Raw genomic sequence first — 12,216 nt, 5'->3', positions numbered from 1 at the left:
ATCCGGAGCAGTTTTAATGTGATTCGCTTCCACGATTCCAGTCTGTGGCAAGATGCTGTTACGTCCACGTCAATTAGAAGAAAATAATCACTGGACTTTTGTATGGATACTTATCGGTGAGTTCGTTCCATATTATTAAACAATAAACTGTATTCAAAAAGAATAAAAAAAAATGTATTTAAAAAAATATCAATATTTTTCGAGTATTTGCTCAACAAACATTGAAATGTTTGTCAGTTATCTTTCGACTCAAGTGCCTTTTTGTGAAATATTATTGGTTTGTTTTTGCCTTTCTCGTACACCAAGTGTACTGGAAAGGCTATATGTTCACTCAAAAAGTGTCTTTTTGAAAGAAGGCCCGGAGGGTCGAGTCACATATACCAATCGACTCAGCTCGACGAATTGAGGTGATGTCTGTGTGTGTGTGTGTGTGTGTGTGTGTGTGTGTGTGTGTGTGTGTGTGTGTGTGTGTGTGTGTGTGTGTGTGTGTGTGTGTGTGTGTGTGTGTGTGTGTGTGTGTGTGTGTGTGCGTATGTGTGTATGTGTGTGTACAAAATAAACTCACATAAGTTTTTAGCATTAAACCTCAGCCGATTTTGATGACCATTGGTTCATTCGACGGGGAATCTGGTCCCATTGAAAATGGTTTGGATCGGTCCAGCCGTTCCGGAGTTATTGCCTTATTTGGGTGTTCCGGACCGGTGCCCCAGAAAGGGGCCAAATATTAAAATGCTTCAAATCCATGCATGCGACACATCAAACCACGTCAATTTCGATAACCTGAAGAACGGTAAGCAGGACAATTGTCTCAGACCGTATCTGAAGTGGTAGTGTTCCGGACCCGGTTTCGGGTGTCCCGTCGGAAGAGGCCAAATATAACAATGAACCAAATCCATGCATGCGACACATCAATAAGCGGCTTTTTCGATTACCTGATAAGCGTTTCGTAAAAGTGTGGTCTCAGACCATATCTGAACCGGTAGTGTTTTGGAACTTGTTCCGAGTGTCCCGCTGGAAGAGGCCAAATATAAAAGTGAACAAAACCCATGCATGCGAAACACCAAATCCCGGCTTTTTCGATAACTTGATGAACGACTAGTAAGAAACTAGTTTTAGACCATATTTGGGACAATCGGTAGTATTGCGGAACCGGTTCCGGGTGTCTCACCGGAAGTGGCCAAATGTAGAAGCCAGCCAAACGCATGCATGCGGCACATAAAATAGCGGCTTTTTCGATAGCCTGATAAAAGGTCAGCTGGAAAATATCCTCAGACCACATTAAAGACTACCGGTAGTGTTCCAAAACCAGCTCCGGGTGTCCTGTCGGAATTGTTCGATTGAACAGATATCCATATTCTGCAAGCGACATATCAATTCGCGGCTGTTTAGGAAATCTAATGAACAGTTAGCAAGAAACTACCCAGCCAGCAATTTGGTTGCTATATCGAAATTGCAACTGAAATAGTCACACATATATGGCACCAAAGAAATCGTATTCAATGCACGAAACAGGCATATACATACTAAAATGGAGGCCATATCGAAACATATATACGATTACTGCCATTCCATCCATCATAATTTACGATTTCTCGAAAAATTTCTACGATTTCGCCGATTTTATCCGTCTTAATATACGATTATGCATGATCTTATTACGATTGAGATTACCAATATACGACTCAAGATTTTCAAATAAAAAAAAAAACAATTGGTGTTCAGTGGGAATCGAACCTAGGTCCTTTGATTGAGAACTGCGCGTTATTTCTATTGGCTATATTGCCAAGTTGAAAATAGAGAGTTCAAAGTGAATTGCATGAAACGAATGAAAATTAGTATGATACGGTGCGAGACTTGTGGTGGGAGCGTTGTTGTTGTGCATTGAGTGGCACCAGAAGTGGTGCCGTGCAAGAGGCCCAGAGTTCACATCGTTGTTGGAATCCATACATCACTTATTGTAAGTCATCTACTAGTATGAAACCCTATATATTTGGTTGAAATTATTGCTACCATACCATGGTTGGAATATGTTAACAACAACAAAAATACAAATTTGTGATGAATAACATTTTTTATTTTTCTCCATCATACAAATATGTAAACAAAACCATTTACGATTTTCGAGATTTAGATTCGACTATATAAAGTGCATTAACAATCATATGCGACTGTAAAAATGAATATACGATTTCTACGATTTCATTCACTTCGTATACGACGCAAGTGTGACGCAAACGATCAATATACAACATTGTTATAGTTGTATACGATTTCACCGATTTTCATCATACCTTTAGGTAGCAAGCTCGATTTAGCAGATTCACATGCGATATGAAGCGACGATTTACACGATTCAAAGAAATCATATATACGATGCTAGCGAACTTGCAGTTGTATACGATTTCACCGATTTTCATCATACCTTTAGGTAGCAAGCTCGATTTAGCAGATTCACATGCGATATGAAGCGACGATTTACACGATTCAAAGAAATCATATATACGATGCTAGCGAACTTGCAGCTTGACACTAAGAAAGCATGTTTTTTCACGATTCTATCCGATTCTGTGCGATCCTACCGATAGTATCTCGCACCTTTTATGATCGGAGATGACTATATGAAACAAAATCGCAATTGAAATTTAATTTGGCATGAAATACGATATTACGCAATCATTGTCAACAAATATACATATTATTATACAATTCTGATTCAATATATGATAATATACGATTTTTTCCACACAATGATTTACGATATGTGGTTGGCTGGGTAGTCTCAGATCATATTGAAGACAATCGGTATAGTCCCGGAACCAGTTCCGGCTGCCTCGCTGGAAGTGGTCAAATGTGAAATTAAATAAAGCCCTTGCAAGCGGTACATTAAATAGCAGCGATTTTGATAATCTAATGACAGTTTATGAGAAAATAGTCTTAGACCATTTTCGGGACAACCGGTAGTGTCCTGGAACCGGTTCTGGGTGTCCCACCGAAGGTGGTCAAATGTAAATTTGAAACAAACTCATCCATGCAATAAAATCGTGGCTCTTTGTGTAACCTGGTGAACCTTAAGCATCTCTTACTATATTTGATACAATCAGCACAGTCTTTGAATCGGTCTCAGGTGTCCCGCCGGAACAGGTCAAACGTAACAGTGAGCCATGGCACATGAAATAGCGGCTTTTTCGACAACCCAAATGAACAATTAGCAAGAACATAGTGTCTTGGAACCGGTTCCAGAAGTCTTGTCGGAAGTAATGAGATGAAAAAGTGAACCAACCTCATGCATGCAATACAGCAAACCAAGGCATTTTTTGCAATATATGAATGGACTCAGACTGCATTTAAAACTACCGATAGTATTCCTGAACCGGTTCCGGGTGTCCCACCGGGAGTTCTCAGATGTTACCAAACCCATGCATGCGATACATCACATCACGGCCTTTTCAATGATCTGATGAACAGTTAGCAAGAAAACTTTCTCAAACTACATTTTAGATTACAGTCAACTTTCGTTCGTTGGGCTATGTTTAGGTTGGCTTCGTTTTAACTAGGCGCCCGTTAAGTGCGCTATAGCCCAGTTGAAACGAAGTTAAATGTCATCTTTTGACGTGAAGCACAATTTGTCGAGGTTGGTAGCCATGAATCTCTATTGTTAGAGATTATTTGACAGCTGAACAAGCTTAGTTCAACTAAGAGCTTAGTTCAACGAGCGAAAGTTGACTGTACTGGCAATGCTCCAGAGCCGGTTCAGTGTGTCCCGCTGGATTTGGTCAGATATAAATTGAACCAAACTCATACGTGTGACGCAAGAAATCCAGTATTGTCAGGACTCAAGAATACTTCGGCCCGGATCATGAGTCCATATTTGACGAGAAAGGTATTTTCACCACTTGGTGGATTAATCTGGGTTTTTTATAACATTTACAACAATATTTGAATTGTTCGTCATCTTGGGTGTAGACATGTGAATGATGTCAGTAGGGAAAACATGAGATGTCGAGATTCTTAGGATCCAAAAGCTCTCCAAATGTAGTGAAGCTTCATAAGTTCACAATTGCATATAGGTACTGTTGAACGTGTTGAACCCATCATCACACAATTCGCATTCGCAATTATCACGCGAAAACATTCGACAACGAGCGATGTAATTGCACGGGGGTAGTTTTACCGCACTACTGTACCCTGGGTGGAGTAGCGGTGGTACATACTCGTTACTGTTAGATTGGGTACACTACCCGAGTAGTTTCCTCGATCGTACTGGCCTAATCTGGTAAGCTGACGCAAGGGCAGCAATGATGCCGATGTACAGTGTGGTTTTCGTAGTTATCGTCGTAGACGTAGAGATCAAAATAAGAAAATTGGCATATACGTCATTTTACCGGATTATGGCCGTGGATTACGCCATTATCCGGATTGGTCATAAAGATCGATCTCACCTATTCTGTATATGAGAGTGATCCGGAATGAACCTTTTATGCAGAACTGGTAAAATGTTGTTTCGTTATAAAAGTCCCAAAAACATTGTCAATGAATTACGTTCCTTCACATTGGATAAAATTCGTTCGAGTCGGTTCGTTCTGTAATACTTTCCTCTAAACAGTACCTAATAACTAGTTGATTACACATCATCCCGAAGCAAATTCCATGCCATCATTTCGCACTTTTGCTGTGAAAAAAATGCACTTTGCATGATTAGGAGAGAGCAACATGGTTGATCCATCGAACGGGTGGAGAGAGCTTCAAGACAGAGAAAAGCTGTTGAGTAAAAGGAAAACTCGTCCGATTGTCCTCGTCCTTTTCATAGGTCGCACGTGTGCGACATCTTCTGGTGAACCCAATCCATGCGACAGCCTCGAACTCCACCGAACGCGAGATTGGGAAATCAATAGATCGATTACCTACGCGTGTGCTTCTTGCGGGCATAAGCTCCGCATAAACTTCAGTATTGGCTTGGTACAGTGGGGACTCCTGTACAACGATGACTCCAGTGTATTTTGATACCAAAATTCGACTCAGTACGAGACTCTTCTAGGGGTTCAATTCCAAAAAAATGGATTTGGGTTCAGTTTTGCAAGCACATTCGGAAAATGCAGTTTCCCAGATATCGCTAGAAACCCCAATTCATCACTATGCGCACCACAAAGGCCAGCTGCCACAACCATATTTCTCTTTGAAGCTTTGGCATTACATATAGTCTTGGTAGCTCCACTACTTTCGTCTTGTAGGAGGCCCAGCACACGATAAGTACCAAACAACTCCGGTGCAGAGGCGGTGACGAGTTTGGCGATACCATTTTTCCCACGCTGCTTATGGAGCCCTCGCGGCGTGGCGGCGGCGGTGGCCAACAAGCGACCCCCACAATATATCTAGGTAGGTACGAGAAGTGGATGATGATGGTTGAATGCAAGCGTCGTCGTCTCCGCCGTTGTCGTCGTCGTCATAGGTCGGCGCGGCGCGACGGTGTGGTGGCCCAGCTTTGACGCTTTTGGGCATGGTTTTGTATATTGTATGAGAAAGCAAAGCAAATATAGCGCGGCGGTTTGGCCTCAACCGTACGGTGGTGTAGTGCACAGAGCTGGTCCGATATCGTTCGGAAAGTTTTTGACATTTACGTAATTCAGAAAATTGGTTTCTTCCATAAAATGAGCGTGGCAATCGCGTGGCAGTGCGGTTTACCTACGCCGCCGTGCAGTTGGGCATCGCGTCACATCGCATCGGCTAAAAGTGATGATGATTGCGTGAATAACACAGCGCAACATTTTTTTTGTCTCAAGAGCAAACTTATGTGTCTCCGAAGGATTTTGGGCCGCTGAATCCGAATCCGGGCTCAGATTTGCTCTAACACGTCACAATTTTGAGCTATACCTCAATTTATGGGGCAAAATATGCGATTTTGGGCTTTTTTGACTGCAAGCCATTAAGCAAGGCAATATTTTTTTTAAGTAATCAAAAGGTTAATTGGTCAAAAAACATCTAAATTAACGACTCATACAAAATATTTCGTTTTACCTAATCAAATTTGATAGATTTAAGCATTTTATGTTAGTATGGAAACTTGCATGCAACTTCTGGAGGGTGACTTGTATGGGAAATATCGTTCCTAACATAAATCGCTTAAAACTATCAAATTCGATTTGGTAAAACGAAATATTTTGCATGAGTCGTTAATTTAGATGTTAATTGACCAATTAACCTTTTGATTGCTTAAAAAAAATATTTCCATACTTAATGGCTTGCAGTCAAAAAAGCCCAAAATCGCATATTTTGCTCTATAAATTGAGGTATAGCTCAAAATTGTGACGTGTTAGAGCAAATCTGAGCCCGGATTCGGATTCAGCGGCCCAAAATCCTTCGGAGACACATAAGTTTGCTCTTGAGACAGACAAAAGGTTATTTTTTGTTACGCTGTGTAATGTATAGTGAATATAGGTGGGTTTCACCAAGGTAAACCGATTTGTGACGTTCGTTTGCGATGAAAATAGGATCAAAACAAGTTCCACATGAGAAATACATAATGTTTGACACTAGGGACTATTTATAAATCACGTACACTTTTTGGGGAGAGGGGAGGGGTTTGGCCAGAGTCCACACTCCATACAACATTTTAAAATTTAAAATCTGGGGTAGCGGGCACATTTTAAAAATTTATACCTGCTAGATTTTATAACTGAACGCAACACTATGAAATTGAATATAACAATATCATATTCTAAAAGCTTTATTTAATCCTTCTGCAGTCACGCTGCTGTATTTTTACAATACGTTGAAAAAAGGTCGGCGGGACACCCGGAACCGGCTCCGGAACACAAGTCGTTCAGATATGGTCGGAGACTATTCTTCCGCTTTGCGTTCATCAGGATATCGACAAAGCGGCAGTTTGATAAGTCGCATACATGTGTTTGGTCCACTTTATATTTGGCCACTTCCTGTGGGAGACCCGGAACCGGTTCCGGAACACAAGCGGTTCAGATATGGTTGGATACAATTTTCTCGCTTTCCGATCATCAGGATATCGAAAAGGCCGCAGTTTGATGAGTCGCATACATGGCTTTGGTTCACTTTTATATTTGACCTATTCCGGCGGGACACCCGAAACCGGTTCCAGAACACTATCTCCGGAACACCTAAATGGCCATAACTCCGGAATGGCTGAACCGATCCGAACCATTTTCAATAGGAAACAATGGGACCAGATTCCCCTTCGAATGAACCATCGGTCTTTAAATCGATTGAGATTTACTGCCAAAAAGTGAAGTGAGTTTGTTCGTACACACACACACACACACACACACACACACACACACACACACACACACACACACACACACACACACACACACACACACACACACACACACACACACACACACACACACACACACACACACACACACACACACACACACACACACACACACACACACACACACACACACACACACACACACACACACACACACACACACACACGACCAACCGGAATCGCCGGGCCGACTTCGGCACCTTACTGGTCGGGTTGAAAACATCGGTGTCGAGAGAACTTCCACCGTCGGGGTCTTTCTCTGTCGGAGTAGGCTAGGTCCGTCCACCGCCGGGGACTAGACCGAGTAGACCGCGAAAAAGCACCGGTGCTTGGTCGTCAGGGCGCCTGTGAACCGGAAGCCAGTCTCCAACCGGAATCTCAGAACCGACCTTGGCACCAGCCTGGGAAGTATCGGTAACGGAAGAAGTTTCAGTGTCGAGGAACTCTTCGTCGGATAGGGTAGATCCACCGTCGGGGACTATCCGAGTCGTGCGCGAAAAGCCGGAGTGCTAAATGGCACACGGACGGCATTAGAATAACAAATTTGGTGTATGTTTGTACCAACTGTGTCGCTGAATGGCGATAGGTTAGGTACGAACACTAAAAAGATTAGAATAACAAATTTAGAAGCGACAAAATGTGCATGAGCACAGAAGAAGAAGAGCGCATGAGCGCATTGCCCCCCCTGAAGCAGTCGCATCAGTGGTACCAGGGGGATCGAGGCGACAAGGTGTAGCAGAGTTTTTCCAATCGGTTTTCTCTGCTCGGGAGGTTGGGAGGAAAAAAAAAAAAAAACACACACACACACACACACACACACACACACACACACACACACACACACACACACACACACACACACACACACACACACACACTCACACACACACACACATACACACACACACACACTCACACACACACACACACACACAAACACACACACACACACACACACACACACACACACACACACACACACACACACACACACACACACACACACACACACACACACACACACACACACACACACACACACACACAGAGACATCACCTCAATTCGCCCGAGCTGAGTTGATTAGTATATGTGACTCGACTCTCCGGGCCTTCTATCAAAACGTCATTTTTGGAGTGAAGATATAGCCTTTCCAGTTCACTTAGTGTACGAGAAAGGCAAAAAACGATCAACGTGTTTCTATGGGCCAATGGAGTTAGCTGATCGTTTTTGAGATATTTTCAATGGAATATGCATGAGAAAACTACATTCTTGATTTTCGAGAATGTTCCATTGTTATTCTCTCCTTAAAACGTGTCTTTACTAGTGCATTGTTTCTTCTGGAGCTCACAATATTTTTTGGTAACCTTCATCCAGCCAACGTACATTTTCCACCTTCAGAAAAGCACAAAAATGGTCATAACTTTTTTGTTTTTCGATGGATTTTGATGAAATTTTCACAACTTCCCGAAAAACTCTTCTAGTTTATGCTGCCGGGGACATGGGTGCCTGGTTCACATGGTTCCGGAGTTATTCCGGATTGTCTTGGAGTACCAAAATTGGCCACATACTTTGCGCAACGTATATCTCAAGATCCCGATGAGGTAGAAGTGAAGTGTCTTCGGCGAAGTTGTTCAGCAGGTTAATAACTAACTGGCAACGGCGACTTTGGTTCGCGATTCGGCCGCTAGGCGGTGCCAGTGTCATGTCAACAATGTTCAAACCCTCATATCTCAGAAACCTGATAAGATAGAATGATACTGTATTCGGCTAAATTCTTCAGCAAGCTCAGAACTATCTGATTGTAAAGTCTTTACTTTGATATTTATCCGCTAGGTGGCGCATTGCGTCTGAAAAATTCAAACACGTATATCCCGATACCCTAATGAGGTACAAGCATGCCGTTTTCAGCAAAGTTGTTCAGCAGTCTAAGAACTATCTGGCAATGGCGTCTTTGGTTCGAGAATCGTTTGCTAGGTGGCGCCAGGGTCAAAAATCTTCAAACTTCTATATCTCAGAATCCTGATAAGATAGAATGATACCGTCTTCAACAAAGTTCTTCAGCAAGCTAAAAACTGTCTGATAGTTGAGTCTTTGATTCGTGATTTCTTCGCTAGGTTATTTACTACACCGTCTTTGACTCCCTGCAGACAAAATTTGTCACCCCAAAATATTACTCAGTTTTTTCTTCCGGGAATGTCTACAGGAATTTCTCCAGGAAATTCTCTAGGAATTCCTCTGGAAGTGTCTCCGGGAATTCTTCCGGAAATTTGTCCAGGATTTCCACTAGGACCCACATCAGGAACTCCTGCGGAGATTCCTTCAGGAATTCCTTCGGTAATTTCCTCAGGAATTCTTCTGGGAATTTCTCCAGAAATTCCTCCGGATTTTCTCAGAGAATTTTCCCAGAAGAGTTCCTCCGGGAATTACTCCATGAATTGCTCCAGGATTTTCCTCAAGAATTCTTTCAAAAGTTTCTCCAGGCTGGATTTCTCCGAGAATTTTTCTAGGAGTTCCTCCAGGAATATCTCCGGGAATGTCTCCGGGAATTCCTTCGAGAATTTCTTCAGGAAATCCGCCAGGAAAACTTATGTTTTTTTTTTCAAAAAAAAAAATCCTCTAGGAATATCTCCAGGAAGTCTTCCTGCAGGAAGACTTTCGGGTATTTCTCCAGGAATTCTCTCGGGGATTCCTCCAGGTATTCCCACAGGGGATTCCTGCAGAGATTCTTCCAGGAATTTCCCGGAGGAATTTTTCAGAAGAGTCCCCGGAGGAATTCCTGGAAGAGGATTTTCTGGAGAAATTCCTGGAGAAATTCTCGGAATAAATTCCTGGAGAAATTCCCGGAGGAATTACAGAATAAATTCCCGGAGGAATTACAGAATAAATTTCCGGAAGTATTCGTAAAGAAAGTCCTAGAGTAATTCCGGGAGAATTCTTGAGGGTTTTGTGAGAAAAAAATCACGGAAGACTTCCTGAAAAGATTCCTGGAAAAATTCCCAGAGGATTTCTTTGAAAAATAAAACCTACATCCCGGAAACATTCCTGGAGAAACTCCTAGGAAAATTCCCGAAGAAATTCATAAAGAAATTCTTGGAGGAATTCCTACAGAACATTCCGGAGGAATTCCTAAAGAAATTCCCGGAGGAGTTCATGAAGGAATTCTCGGAGGCACTCATGGACGATTCTGGGGAAATTCTCAGTGAAATTTTCGGAGAAAATCTTGGAAAAAAAGTCCGGAGGAATCCCAGGAAAAATTCCCAGAAGAGTTCTTGCAGAAACTGCCGAAGGAATTCCTGAAGAAATTCCTGATGGAAGTCCTAGAGAAACAACCCTGGGGAAATTTCCGGGGGGGGGGGGTGGTATTGCGCAAAGTATGTGGCCAATTTTAGTACCCCAACACAATCCGGAATAACTCTGGAACCATGTGAACCAGGCACCGATGTCCCCGGCAGCATAAACTAGAAGAGTTTTTCGGGAAGTTGTGAAAATTTCATCAAAATCCATCGAAGAACCAAAAAGTTATGACCATTTTTGTGCTTTTCAGAAGGTGGAAAATGTACGTTGGCTGGATGAAGGTTAATATCTACTTTCGCAAGAAAACATGGCTAATCTTTTTTGGAAATTACGAACTTTTTTAAGGACTAACCCAGGATTTTTGCAATGATGTCCTTTAAACTTTTTTTTCAGTAGAACATAGTTTGAAGATGTCTACATAATGTCTTCCATGACTCCTCAATACATTGTTTGTCACACTTTCACAACCCCCCTCCCTCTTTTCATCCTGGGACCGTGACGTACTTATGGATGACCTCTAAGCTTGTTAGCAATATTGGAATATCCTTGATCTGTATTCCTTTAAGAATAAACCTTCAGTTGTATTGCTCCGAGTGCATCCTTGCCGGAATTTCCCTAAAGACATTTTTATATACTCATATAATCAGGGTCAATTGACATATTCTCGGAAGGATTCTTGGAAGAATTCTTGAAGGTATTCTCATAAAATCTATGAAACTATTGCTGGAGGAAACCCTCGAAGTATTTCTGTGAGAATTTCTGAAGGGTCTTTCCGGAGAACTCTCAAATAATAGAATACTTGGAAAAATCCTTGAGTTAAGAAACTTTTGGATAATTTTCTGACAAAATCTCTAGAGGAATTTCTGTAGTGAACCTTGAAAGAATCTCTGGGGGGGTCTTTGAAGGAATGCTTGGAAGTGTCACTGAATAAATTCTTGGAGGAATTCCTGATTGCATTGCTGGCGGCATTCCAGGAGGAATCCCTAGAGGAACTCTGGGAAGCATCGTTGGAGATATTTCTGAAGAAATCCCTTGAGTTATTCCTGGAGAAACTCTTAGAGGAATTTCTAGAGGAATACCGGGAAGAGTCCTTTTAGAAATTCCTACATGAATCCCTGGAAAGTTTCCTGGAGAAATTTCTGGAAAAAATCGTGGAGGAATCAATTTCCTCATTCCCCTGGATAAATTTTTGGAGGATTGTCTGGAGGAAATCCTGAAAGAATTCCCGGAGGAATCCCAAAATGAATTGCTGAAGGAATTCCTGGAGTAATCCCTAGAGAAATTCTGGGAGGAAACCCAGGAAAAATTCCCGAAGTAATCTTTTGAGGAATTCTTGGAAAAATTCCTGTAGAAATCTCAGAAGCAATTCCTAGAGGAATTCCTGGAGGAGTGCTTACATAAATTTGTGGAGGGATTCCTATAGGAACGCCTGAAAGAATTCCTTAAAGAATCCTTAAGGAATTCCTGAAGAGATTTTTGGAGGAATGCTGTAGTCCCTAGGGGAATTCCTAGAGGAGTCCCTGGGAAATCCCAGGAGAAACCTGGAGGAATTCCTAGTGGAATCTTTGGAGGAATTCCCGGTAGAATCCCTGGACGAAACATTCCTAGATGAATT

General features: G+C 42.1%; 1 long non-coding RNA gene across 1 annotated transcript in view; it reads right to left on the bottom strand.

Annotated features, from left to right (window-relative positions):
* Positions 1–12,216, bottom strand: part of LOC115254732 (uncharacterized) — a 109,008-nt gene that overhangs the window by 42,964 nt on the left and 53,828 nt on the right. The window lies entirely within an intron of this gene.

The sequence above is a fragment of the Aedes albopictus genome, chromosome 3, assembly GCF_035046485.1.
Source record: "Aedes albopictus strain Foshan chromosome 3, AalbF5, whole genome shotgun sequence".
NCBI lineage: Eukaryota > Metazoa > Arthropoda > Insecta > Diptera > Culicidae > Aedes > Aedes albopictus.
The sequence above is the reverse complement of the archived record's forward strand: the minus strand, read 5'-3'. Positions and strand labels throughout refer to the sequence as shown.